The following is a 10,156-nucleotide window of genomic DNA, read 5'->3' on the forward strand; positions in this document are numbered from 1 at the left end:
ATTCAAAAATTTAAAAAGAAAAATAAAATTAAATCAAATTAAAATTTAAAATAAATGGTTAATTAAAAGAAATTTTGAAAAAGAGGGGAAGGATTTTCGAAAATAAGAGAGAGAAAAGTAGTTAGGTGGTTTTGAAAAATATAAGAATCAAACAAAAAGATAGGATTAGTTTGAAAAAGATTTGAAAACCAATTTGAAAAGATAAGAGGTTAGAAAAGATTTTGAAATTGATTTTGAAAAAGATATGATTGAAATTTATTTTGAAAAAGATTTGAAAAAGAAATTTAAAAAGATTTGATTTTGAAAATTAAAGTTGATTACTTGACTAACAAGAAACAAAAAGATATGATTTTAGAATTTAAAGATTGAACCTTTCTTACTAAGCAAGTAACAAATTTAAAATTTTTGAATCAATCACATTAATTGTTAGCATTAATTTTGAAAATATGAAATAGAAATAAGAAAAAGATTTTGAAAATAAATTTTGAAAATTTTGAAATTATGAAAGAAAAAATGAAAAAGATTTGATTTTTGAAAAAGATTTGAAAAAGATAGAATTTTTAAATTGAAAATTTGATTTGACTCATAAGAAACAATTAAATTTAAAAACTTTTTGACTAAATCAAACCAAATTTTCAAAAATTTATGAGAAGAAGAAAAGAGAAAGATATTTTTTTATTTTTAAATTTTTTTTAATTAAGAAAGAGAAAAACATCAAAAAGACTCAATGCATGAAAATTTTGGATCAAAACAAATGATGATGCAAGAACACTATGAAGGTCAAGATGAACATCAAGAACACTTTGAAGATCAAGATGAACATCAAGACTTGTTTTTGAAAATTTTTAAGAAAAGAAAAACATGCAAGACACCAAACTTAGAAATTTTTAATTTTTCGACACTATGAATGCAAGAATGCATATGAAAAACAAGATGCAACACACAACAAGAAAATATGAAGATCAAACAAGAGGATTCATCAAGAACAACTTGAAGATCATGAAGAATGTAATGCATGAATTTTCGAAAAATGCAAGAAAGAGATAAACATGCAATTGACACCAAACTTATAAATTGACAATAGACTCAAACAAGAAACACAAATTTTTTTTTTTTTGGTTTTATGATTTTATTAAACTTTTTTTGTATTTTTTTGAAAATTAATTGGAAAAATAAAAATAAGGATTTCAAAATTTTTAATGTAAATTCTAGGAATCTTGCAATGTTAGTCTAAAGCTCCAGTCCAGGAATTAGACATGGCTTACTAGCCAGCCAAGCTTTCAGTGAAAGCTCCGGTCCAAAATACTAGACATGGCCAATGGCCAGCCAAGCTTCAGCATACATAATTCAAGCATGTGAGGAGGAAGCCTCAATCCAAAAGAATTTAGACATGGCTTTACAGCCATCTAGGATTCACATCTCTCATGAAATTCTAGAATTCCTTCTTAAAAATTTTGAAGAACATAGAATAATTTATTTTTTGAAGAAATTTTTTTTTTGAAAATTTTTCAAAAAATAAAAAGAATAAAAACAAAAACTTAAAATTAAAATAAAATTACCTAATCTGAGCAACAAGATGAACCGTCAGTTGTCCAAACTCGAACAATCCCCGGCAACGGCGCCAAAAACTTGGTATGCGAAATCGTGATCATTCATTCCTTGGTAACGGCGCTAAAAACTTAATACGCACGTTCATAATCTTAGTTCTTTGTCACAACTTCACACAACTAACCAGCAAGTGCACTAGGTCGTCCAAGTAATAAACCTTACGTGAGTAAGGGTCGATCCCACGGAGATTGTTGGCTTGAAGCAAGCTATGGTCACCTTGTAAATCTCAGTCAGGCGGATTCAATTGGTTATAGAGATTTGATAATTAAAAGATAAATAAAATATAAAATAAAGATAGAGATACTTATGTAATTCATTGGTGAGAGTTTCAGATAAGCGTATGGAGATGCTTTTGTTCCTTCTGAATCTCTGCTTTCCTACTGCTTTCATCCAATCCTTCATACTCCTTTCTATGGCAAGCTGTATATTGGGCATCATCGTTGTCAATGGCTACTTCCCGTCCTCTCAGTGAAAATGGTCCAAGATGTGCTGTCACCGCATGGCTAATCATCTGTCGGTTCTTGATCATACTGGAATAGGATTCAGTAATCCTTTTGCGCCTGTCACTACGCCCAACACTCGCGAGTTTGAAGCTCGTCACAGCCATCCTTTCCCAGATCCTGCTCGGAATACCACAGATAAGGTTTAGACTTTTCGGATCTCAAGAATGGCCACCAATAATTCTAGCCTATACCACGAAGACTCTGATCTCACGATCAGGAGGCTAAGAGATACACATTCAAGCTTGTTTACATCTAGAACGGAAGTGTTTGTCAGGCACGCGTTTATAAGTGAGAATGATGATGAGCGTCACATAATCATCACTTCATCATATTCTTGTGTGCGAATGAATATCTTAGAGAAGAAATAGGCTTGAATTGAATAGAAAAACAATAGTACTTTGCATTAATTCATGAGGAACAGCAGAGCTCCACACCTTAATCTATGGTGTGTAGAAACTCTACCGTTGAAAATACATAAGAACAATGTGCAGGCATGGCCGAATGGCCAGCCCCTTAAATGTGTACAAAATGATCTAAAGTGATCAAAAGGGTCCTTAACACGATAGTAAAAAGTTCTATTTATACTAAACTAGTTACTAGGGTTACAGAAATAAGTAAATGATGCAGAAATCCACTCTTGGGCCCACTTGGTGTGTGCTTGGGCTGAGCATTGAAGCTTTCACGTGTAGAGGTCTTCCTTGGAGTTAAACACCAGTTTGTAACGTGTTTCTGGCGTTTAACTCTGTTTTGTAACTTGTTTCTGGCGTTTAACGCCAGAATAGGGCAGAAAGCTCGTGTTGAACGCCAGTTTGCGTCATCTAAACTCGGGCAAAGCATAAACTATTATATATTGCTGGAAAGCCCTGGATGTCTACTTACCAACACAATTGAGAGCGCACCATTTGAACTCCTATAGCTCCAGAAAATCCACTTTGAGTGCAGAGAGGTTAGAATCCAACAGCATCTGCAGTCCTTCTTCAGCCTCTGAATCTGATTTTTGCTCAAGTCTCTCAATTTCAGCCAGAAATTACCTGAAATCACAGAAAAATACACAAACTCATAGTAAAGTCCAGAAATGTGATTTTTAATTAAAAACTAATAAAAATATACTAAAAACTAACTAAATCATACTAAAAACTATGTAAAAACACTGCCAAAAAGCGTATATAAATTATCCGCTCATCACACCGCCGGTGACCTCTATCTCTCTTTCTCTTACTTCTCTTATCTTTTCTTTCTTTCTTCCTTTCCCTTCTCTTTTCTCTATTCACCACCGGTGAGTTCTCTCTTCCGGTGTGTCTTTTTCCGGCGAACCCAAACGCCGTGATTTCGCAGTGGCTATAAGGGGGTGCCATTGTTCCTCCCTAGTTCTTGTTCTTTTCAACCTTAATATCCCAGGTTCTTGTTTTCCTTTCTATTTATGTTAATATTTTTGCAATTGCTTTCATTTCTTTTATGTTACTTAGATTAAATTAGTTGTTTTCCTTGTTGTTTCTTTGTATTGCATAGTGTTGTTGCATGATTGTTGGGTTGGTTATGATCAAATTTGAGCTTAATTGTGATGAACTTGCACATTGCATACCACATGTTCGATAAAATGCCTCAATGAACATTTTGTTTGATTCATATGACTTGGCCATCATATGTGTTCAATTTATCTCTTGTTAGGCATATTGTATGGATTGTGCAACTTCTATTATGACTTTTGATGGTAATTAATATAACCCACCAATGCATTTCATTGTTTGTCGATGTGCAATTTTGGTTGAAAATGCATTGTGTTGTATAAGACTCCATTGACATTGTTCATCTTGGAATTTAAATTGGGTAACCACTTTACAAATGTTCAACTTTTAATGATGTCTTGATCAAACATCTTTTGGCTTCCAATTAAGAACATTGTATGTGTGATTACCACTGCTTGAGGATGAACAATTGACAATTCCCTTTTGGTGCTTGCTTAAAGTTGCTTGCATTTCTTTGTTTTATATTTGCAACTTGAGCACTAAGTCGTGAAGTTTTGAACTGTGAATTGCCTTAAGGGTGTGATTGCCGTGATATCCGGCCGGTGTGTGTGTTCCAACCGTGCGCATCATTAGAATATACATACCATGTTTTTTGTAAATCACACTATTTCTATAAGCTTCTTTTAACCTCGTTAGTAATTCCTCAATGATTTTACTTTATTGTTGTCCTTTGATCTCAAAATTCTTTTATTTTGACTTTCAGGGTGAGGAAGAAGGGTAAGGCACCGGTTACTTCACCGGTTAAGCAAACTACCGCTCACTCTCCTGATATTTGGTGGAATCGCCAAGGTGATAGACCGAACACCTTGGTTAACCAAAGAGCCGACTCATAATACGAGGCTATTGAGAAGCGTACAATCCATTGGGAGCGATCGTTGAAGGTTCCAAGCCAATACAAGGCGACTATTCACCAAAGGATTGCCTCGCTTCATTGGGAGTTTCTCAAGCGAGAACCCATTGAAGTCAATGAGACTATGGTGCGGGAATTCTATGCAAACTACCAAGATTGGGAACCAAAGTCAGTTTTCCTCTGGGAAAAGATGCTGGATACATCCGATCAAGCTCTAGAAGCTATTCTGAACATCCCCCACATTCCACTTGAGAAGGATGACTGTTTCAAGATAAAAGTGGATGTCTTCAAAGGAAGAGTATCTCTGACTCCCATTCTTGAGAGAATAGGCCGTCCTGGTGTATCTTGGGAGTATAGCAAATGGAGAAATTCTGTTCCCACTAGTATTGCATACTTTGATTTGAATGCTGAAGCTCGTATATGGCATCAGATTGTGGCGGACTACATCATCCCAAGCACCCACACTACCCATGTGAGATTTAGAACTGCTTTGCTACTATGGGCTATTATGCAAGGGAAGCATATAGCCATCTTACCTTTATTGCGCAAATCGATTTGGAAATTGGTCGAGAAGAGGAATATCAACATTCCATTTCCGTCGATGGTGATGCGCTTAGCAAACGCAGCGGGGGTAGAAAGGCGACCAATGGATATCATGTTCGAGTTTCTAAGAGGCAACAAGTTCATCCCGATGGGAGATTTGGAAAGATTAACAAACATAACACCCTCGAAGAGGAAGGCACCCGTAGCACCACCATCAAGTCTAGCAACCTCATCAACTGCTTTATCGCTTCTCCGATCTCTTCTGGATCTATTTCAAGATATCTTGCACGACATCTACTACTTGGAGCAATTGGAGCACAAACGTTTTGAGTGGATAGCGGCAAAGCTAGAAGGGAGAGACCCCGGCCCAATTCCTAGAGCTTTATCCGAGCTGGATGGGGAGGAGTATGATGCAGTTGACCAACCCACTCCTGAGTCCACCAGCTGAACATGACCCCTCTTCATCCTCCCGAATCGTAAGCATGCACGGAGGACCGTGCACAAATTAAGTGTGGGAGAGGATCGATGACTTCAAAGGGGGGTAAAAATTCCTCTTTTAAAGACACTTTGCAATGTTTCTTGTAGTACTTTTTCTTCATTTTGAGTAGTCTTATTTCTTTTGCATCTTGTTTGGTTTGTTGTAAATATTTCTTTATCGTTTATGGATATTTAGTAGTTAATATTTGCATGTTGCATGATAGAATGAATAAGTTGGTGAAACACCAAAGAATTTTCATGAAACCTTTTTTAGGGGCATACCATTGATTGAACTAAAGAAAATTGTGTTTACCAACTTGGTTGGAGTATTTTGTTAGTAGAACATGGAAAAGAGCTAGAACAACATACCTTGTGAGATTTGAGCTTTTATAGATGGTTGCACTTTTCAACTAACCATAATGTTGTTCTTGTGTGTGATTATACTCCTTTTTTATTGTGATCATTGATTTGCATGATTCTTTATGTCCTGTATTTGTGTTTGGATGCATTTAGCATGATTGAGGCCATCTTTGATGATAAACTCACTAACCTATATGGCCAACCCTTGTATTCACCTTTGTGAACCCCTTTGAGCCTATGAATCCCCTTTTGTTCTAATGATAGCACATTACTCCCCTTAAGCGGAAAACCATTGATGTCCCTGAATTACTCTTTGATTAGCTTGGGTGGATTAGTGTGTAAATTCTAAGTCTGGAGGAATTTTGTGAAGCATTGGTGATAGATGCATGAACTCTTTGTGAAAAATTTTTGGGCAATTAGGTAATGCTCATGCATTTCACTAATTAAAACATATGCATTCATAGTTCCAAAAAAAAAACTTGTGCATAACAAAGTATGAAATGAAAAAGTAAATAAAGGATGCATATGCCGTGTTTAAAAAAAATGCATGAGTGAGGTGAGATAGAAAAAGAAAATGGGTAGAAAGGTTGTATTATTATGTGTACATAGGTGATGTAGGATTAGGTGGATACTCAAGCTAATCAAAGAACTAATTTTTTAAATTCACTTAACCATAATTCATCCTACCTAAACCCTAGCCCCATTACATCCCTCTAAAGACCTCATGATACTTGTTATTCATGCATTAAATACTAGTTGATTGTTAGATGACTTGCAAATCTTTGAAAAGCATGAAAAAAGGAGAATTGATTGGTTAAACCTTAAACACTGAGCGAATTGAGTGGATACACATACGGTGAGGGGTTCGATCGCTCAATCCTATGTTCTTACGCCTCATATTGTATCTTCTTGCAAGTTGTTTAGTTGAATGGTTTTGATAACTTCAATTCAATTCTTTGGACATTGATCTTAGTGCATGAACTCTTTGCATTGGCCCTAAAGTTTTCTTGTGATGGATTGGAATTTCATGGTTTGTTTCTACCAACTCTCATCATAGTACATATTGGTGATTAGCCTTAAGATAGTTGCATGCATTTAAGTAGTATATAGCATAAGTCATTTTCCCTTTTCATCTATCTCCTTTGTGTGTGTTAGCATGAGGACATGCTAGTGTTTAAGTGTGGGGGAATTGATGAATCCATATTTGATGATGATTTTTGGTTAGAATTGAATGGATTTCAATCACATAAACTCACACTTATTCCCTTGAATAGCATGCTTTTGAACTTTCCTCCCAAATTGTGCTTGATTATGAAAACATGCTCTTTTGTGCCTAATTGAATCTATTTTATTCCATTTGCCTTCCATTCGATGCCTTGATATTGTTTGTGAGTGATTCTAGGTGTATAAGGTAGGAATGGGTTGGAAAAAATGGAAGAAGAGCATGCAAAGTGGAGAAAACAAGAAGAATCAAAGGAGATGAGTTCAGAGACGTGTGCGTACGCACGGCTACTCGTGCGTACGCACAGCCGCCCAATCAGAGCGCATGGAGTGTTTCAAGCACGTCGCGCGTCCAACCAGGCATCGTCTAGTGTGCGTGCGCACAGCTACTTGTGCGTACGCATAGGAAGGGATTTTTCGCCAAGTGTGCGGCCGCACGCGTCTGTACGTCTGCATAGGTGTCTGCACATGACTTCATTAAAATGGTACGTGACTCGCAATTTGGGGGCTTTGGAGGCCCATTTCTGAAGTCTTTTGGCTCATATTGGAAGGGAAATAAAGGATAGAACATAGCATATCATTAGTATAGTTTAGGAGTAGCGGTAGGAAGCTTTTAGTTTTAGTTTTTCTCTAAGTTTTTCATCATCTCTATTAGGGTTTATATTAGGGTTTTACATTCAAGTGCCATTTTCATTTTTTATCTTGGATTTTTCTAGCTTTCATTGTAAGTATTCTCTTATTTTACTCTTTATAGTTACATTGTCATTACTCTTTCTTCTAATTCAAGTTTTAGTTCAATTTTGCTTCTCTCTTGTAATTTCAATTTGTTGTTGATGAATTTGATGTTTAATGTTTTTTTCATGCTTCCTTATATTATTCTTGTTGATTGAGATCAATTGTTGCTTTTAGTTTCAAGCCTTTTCTCATTTTCTCCATGTTTAAGATTTTTGCCCACCAAGTGTTTGACAAAATGTCAAACATGGTTTTAGGCTAAATTTTTTGCTCTTGGCTTGGGTAAAGTGAGCAATTGGGTTTCTAGAGTTGGAATGTCCGACATTTAACATTTAGTTTCAATTCTTGGATTGTTAATTGTTCTTGTTCCCACTAACGCTAATTTGTTGCTAAGGCAATTAGCAAGCAATTTAGGATTTGTGGGTTGAGAACACTTATGCTCATTTAACTTACTTTCCGATGTGAGGGTTGATCAAGTGAGACTAATCCATCATAATTTTTATAGTTGTGGTTCCAACAAGGAAAGGACCCTTAGCTCACTCCAAACCAAGACTCTTTTTAATGCTTTCAATCTTTTATTCACTTCTATGTTAATCTCTTTTATACTTTACTTGTTTATATTACATAGTCGGTTCTTTAATTTCTTCATTAGTTCAATCATTACAATTTTACATGTTCTTTTATTGCTTTATATGTTCATTTCTTCATTGATAATCCCTTGATCACTACAACCGGAATTGCACACTCATTGTTCTAAAGTACTCCTTGGGAGACGACTCGGGAGTCAAATACTTTCGGTTTTGAATTTGTTTTGAATTGTGACACATCTTGTGAGTTTCCAATTTGATTGATGGCCAATTTGTCGGGTTAGGACTATACTTACAATGCCAATCCCATTTTGATAATCAAAGTTCCTAACCCGTGCATTTTGATCCATCGTCAGCCTCCAACTGCTCCTCTTTGGGCGTTGAACACCTAGCTTCTCCCTTGCTGGCATTCAATGCCATCTTCTCCTATTCAGTTTCGGCCTCAACTTCTACAGTGATGGCATTGCACTCTTCTCTTGGGTTTACTTCAGTGTTACTAGGAAGAGTGTTATGAGGAGTCTCAGGAATTCTCTTACTCAGCTGATCAATCTGTACCTCCAAATTCCTGATGGAGGATCTTGTTTCTGTGATGAAACTATGAGTGGTCTTAGAGAGATTGGAGACTATAGTGGCTAGGTCAGAGAGGCTCTGCCTAGGAGTCTCCATCTGTTGCTGAGAAGATGGGAATGTTTTATTAAGAAACCTATTCTGGTTTTTTCCACCTTGATTGTTATTGAAGCCTTGCTGAGGCTTCTGTTGATCCCTCCAAGAAAAGTTTGGATGATTCTTCCATGATGGATTGTAGGTGTTGCCATAAGACTTATTATTGGGATTTCCTAAGGAGTTTCCCAAATAGTTAACCTCATCCATCATGGGTTGATCTGGATCATATACATCTCCTTCATAGGAGGTTTCTTGAGTGCTGTTAGCTGCAGCTTGTGATCTAGTCAGATGTTGAGAGATCATGTTGACCTGTTAGGTCAGGATCTTGTTCTGAGCTAATATGGCATTTAGAGTATCAATCTCTAAAACTTCTCTCTTCTGAGCTGCCCCAGTATTTACAGGGTTCCTCTCAGAAGTGTACATGAACTGGTTGTTAGCAACAATGTCAATGAGTTCCTGTGCCTCTTCAGGCATTTTTTTCAAGTGGAGTGAACCACCAGCAGAGTGGTCCAATGCCATCTTGGACATCTCAGAAAGAACATCATAGAAGATATCTAATATGGTCCAGTCTGAAATCATGTTAGGAGGGTACTTTCTGATCTGTTGCTTGTACCTCTCCCAAGCTTCATAGAGGAATTCACCATCTTTCTGCATGAAGGTCTGTACTTTCACCCTGAACTTGCTCAGCTTCTAAGGTGGAAAGAACTTGGTCAAGAATGCATTGAGCACCTTTTCCCAAGAGTCTAGGCTTTCCTTAGGTTGAGAATCCCGCCATAACCTATCTCTGTCCCTTACAACAAAGGAAAAAGTATAAGCTTATAAATTTCTAGATCCACTTCATTAGTCTTGACAGTATCACAGATCTACAAGAAATCAGAGATGAATCTGTTGGGATCTTCCTGTGGAAGTCTATGAAACTGGCAGTTCTGTTGAACCAAAGTGACCAGTTGAGGTTTCAGCTCAAAGTTATTTGCACCAATGGCAGGTATAGAGATGCTTCTTCCATAGAAGTCAGAAGTGGGTGTAGTAAAGTCACCTAGGATCTTCCTTGCGTCTCCTCCACCATTAGGATTGGCTACCTTGTTT

At 36.7% G+C, this 10,156-nt stretch overlaps 1 non-coding gene across 1 annotated transcript; it reads left to right on the top strand.

Annotated features, from left to right (window-relative positions):
- Window positions 1–9,642: 9,642 nt before the first annotated feature.
- LOC112753662 (small nucleolar RNA R71) lies at window positions 9,643–9,751 on the top strand. Its single transcript, XR_003178037.1, has one exon. It is a non-coding gene; the product is annotated as a small nucleolar RNA R71 (small nucleolar RNA).
- The last annotated feature ends 405 nt before the right edge of the window (window positions 9,752–10,156 follow it).

This window comes from Arachis hypogaea, chromosome 15 (genome assembly GCF_003086295.3).
Source record: "Arachis hypogaea cultivar Tifrunner chromosome 15, arahy.Tifrunner.gnm2.J5K5, whole genome shotgun sequence".
Classification (NCBI taxonomy): domain Eukaryota; kingdom Viridiplantae; phylum Streptophyta; class Magnoliopsida; order Fabales; family Fabaceae; genus Arachis; species Arachis hypogaea.